Source organism: Haemaphysalis longicornis, unplaced genomic scaffold, assembly GCF_048455015.1.
Source record: "Haemaphysalis longicornis isolate Haplotype H1 unplaced genomic scaffold, Haemaphysalis longicornis Haplotype H1 scaffold_14, whole genome shotgun sequence".
Classification (NCBI taxonomy): Eukaryota; Metazoa; Arthropoda; class Arachnida; order Ixodida; family Ixodidae; genus Haemaphysalis; species Haemaphysalis longicornis.
In genome coordinates, this window is record NW_027526245.1 from 13,733,724 (window position 1) to 13,737,226 (window position 3,503).

A 3,503-nucleotide genomic window follows, 5' to 3' on the forward strand; every position below is an offset into this window, starting at 1 on the left:
ATTTGCTCTTCCAGCTGGGAAATTTCCCAGCTGGGAGGGATTTCCAGTTTCATAATCCAGCTGGGAATGCAAAATTCCCGGTTGAATTTTTCTGGGTGGAAATCTGTGAACTCTGGTTTAATGTCAAACTGCATTTCCAGCTACATGTTGGGGGCTTGCGTTACATTCTCAACTCGGATTTTCGTAAATTCTGCTAAATCGATGTGCTACAGGTACAAGAAAAACTGACGTGCTACCCAATTCAATTTTTTTGCAAGACTGCTGGATAACTAAAGTAGTAGCATTCATTGTACACTATGGGCTAATAAATAAATCAGCTTTTAGCTTGCACTAAGCAATTCTGCTGTCGTGCAAGCTGAAATGTCCCAGAACTCGTGGAGGCACTATTTTAAATTTTTTTTACTGCTCATGGGCATGTTGAGAATCTTGCTGACAGTGCAAGGAACTTTGGCGTTGTTTAGGCTTTTGCAAGCTTCAGCTTTTTTTTAACATCTTGGATCTTCTCGCTCAGGATGCGGGGGACATTGGAAGCTGCCACAGTGGTGTCGCTGTTTTTCACTTTGCCCCAGTGAGCCAGGCATGCTGAAAAAGAAGAATCTAAATTATTATACTCGCTCAAATTATAAAGCAGCACTTACCGTAAACAACATTCAACTTTGCCGGTGTCAGCTGTTGAGGCGCTACTTCCTTGGTTGACGTTTTTACAGGGGGCCAGCCTTCCGTTTACACTGCGCTCCGCCAATTAGGCGGGGCCCCAAATCACGTGAGCGGCATCCCTCACTAGGATGGAGGGCCTTTTATTTTTAAAAAGTTTGTCTGCCTGCTCTTTTGTGGCAAATACTTTGCCACATAGGTGGAACTGGAATAAAAAGAGATTCGAAAAAGGGCAAGCACTGTCATAATAGTATTACACCCAGTAAGCGCAATAGCAAGGCTAGAGTAATTGTCTTTAGGGAAGTATACAGCAAAAACCTGTGAATTCGAACATCAATTATTCGAATCTGTGAATAATTCGAATTGTACGATTTGGCCCAGACTAGCTTTATAGAATTCTATGTATATGCTCTGTTAATTCAAACACAAGTAGATTCCTTGTGTGTTTTGTCATTTTTCCCTCTCGAAGAGAGACGCCAAGATAGCATTAATTGATCGATTGTAGGGTTTAACGCGCCGACACAATGCAGGCGATAAGGTGCGCAGCAGTGGAGGGCTCCCGATTAATTTTGACCCCCTGGAGACCTTTCTTGGGCGCCGAAATCTACTTTAAGATTGCATTCAGCCAATATAAAACGTCCATGGCGGATGCTTTTCAAGACGTGTTCTTTGCAGTCTACATCAATGTACAGGCAAAAAAATACAGGGGTGTGGGATGCACTGGCAGATGAGGGCATCATATCTCAGTTCAGAATCACAGAATGAGTCGCTCTGAGTGAGGATGTGGAGAAAGACAAAGAAAGACCAGTGCAGTCGTCTGTTCAGACGTCATGGCCACAATGAATGTTTTTTTCAGTTTTTAAAGGGCGAGAAGGATGGCCACTACATTTGCTCGTTAAAGTTGACTGTCACCATTAAGCAAAAAACAGACTACAGTAACTCACTTTTTTTCAAGAATCAAATTGTTAGCATGCCCTACTTATTTGACATTGCAGCATACTGTTGTTCTTCAAATCAACAGTTTTTACATGAGACATGACATTATTTTTATAACACTGGAAGAAAAGTTAAACTCACGCGTTCATCGCTTGTTGCACAAAATGCCGCAGGCTCCTCGTCAGGCCCAGGGTTCACTGCGCCTTCAATGGGAGGGGAGGCCGCTGCAGCAACAAAAAAAAATCATAAGAGAAATAAAAAGAGGAATGAAATGAAATATACTATTTGATATGTTTCTACCTGCACCACCCTCCATTTGATTGTTTGGAGGTGTCCCCAAGTCAGCCTGGTGGCAATCTTCACTGCCGACATCATTGTGGTGGCCATTAACTGGAGCCTCTGGGGGATCCACAGCTGCAAATTGAAATTGAATCCAATAATAACAGCCCTCAATTATTGCATGCAAGCCTGACAACAAGGCCAGTATTTTTACACAGGGTATACAATGTACACAGCAACATGAGCAACCATTAGCTATTACGAAAACCAAAAGCAATGCTTTGGGTCAGTCAAAACATTGAATACAAGCATGTTTGTGTGCAGTAGGGCAGGTACTCCGCAAAGTATGTCTAAGTTCATCCAACAACTTGTTGGCAGCACTGCATATGCCACATTATGCTTGACCAATATACCAATGCAGCACGGCTAACAGCCAGTGACATTCTACAAAGGCAGGCTGTCGCATAGCGACAATTGTCCCCAGAACCATCGAAAGATATTTTTACTGCCCTACTGTGCAGGTAGAACAGGCTTCATGCCTTGTACGTTCAGCCGTACTGCAGACAGCTCGCAAGATAGAATAATTTTTCATGCAGTTGAATATGCTCACCAATTTCGCTTTTTTTAAAGTCAGCAATCGTGTTGTGCACTGAAAAGAGAATTGAGGTTCAGTTGACACAAATATCTAAAAATGTGAAAGGTTCAAACTTCTCCTTTGCAATCAGCAGCTACACAAAACAACGCCATAAAAAGTAAAGAAAGGCCTAACATGCTGTCAACTGTGTCTCCAATGTTTTTTCTAGAAACCATATACGGTCCCTCAAAGTTGCAGTATGGTTTTGTTGGAGTCGAAACTGTTTCTTCCAAAATTCGGCTTCTTTCTGTGCATTCTGAAGCTCAGCCGATGAAATGAGGCAGTCATCCGAGCTTGTGCTTGTGTCTGGGGAGAGCCTTGGCCGTTTTTTTCTCTGCACATACAAAAAAGTTACAAACACAGACACTGCACTTGCCTACATTGCTCCTAGAGGGCTGAGTAAAATAACTGTACCTCATAAACTCCATTTTTTCGCTATCCAACACCACGCCAGAAAATGTAAAGTTGTTTAAATTTCTATTGAATGTGTGAGAAGGAATTGAGACCTCCAGATATTCAAAATATTTTGAGTGGTTTCAAACAAAACTTTTCTTGATGGAGAAGTTGTAACCATTCTTTTGTATTTATGCAAACTAATGACAGCAGAAGCAGTCCCCATTCATTCTACTGTTTTACAAGCAGTGGTTTCTTTTTTAAAGATAACATCCAAGTAATGATTAAAAAGAAACATCAGTAGAAACACGTACGTAGCCTAAGCAGGCACAGGCACAATCAAACATGATCGAGTTGATATATACCTTCTCATTGTAGCTGCATGGTGCAGTAGGCACTTCAGCAATGCAGAGGTTGCCCGCACACTATCAGTGCCAGGCTGTGGGACTGTCTGGCTTCTCAAGTTCGCCTGGGGATAATTAGTGAATTTAGTTACTTCATCTTTAGCAGAAAGAAATGTTTGACATACTTTTCCAGATGCTGCCTGCTTGCTGACAGTAGTATTGGCCTCAAGTGCATGCTGCGTGTGTTCCCGTAACACTTCTTG

General features: G+C 42.1%; 1 long non-coding RNA gene across 1 annotated transcript; it reads right to left on the minus strand.

Moving 5' to 3' along the window:
• Positions 1-426: 426 nt before the first annotated feature.
• LOC144164971 (uncharacterized) lies at positions 427-2,039 on the minus strand. The gene is made up of 4 exons (XR_013321283.1): positions 1,891-2,039; positions 1,732-1,814; positions 639-859; positions 427-582 (listed from the first exon to the last, which is right to left on the minus strand). It is a non-coding gene; the product is annotated as an uncharacterized LOC144164971 (long non-coding RNA).
• Between the last annotated feature and the right edge of the window lie 1,464 nt (positions 2,040-3,503).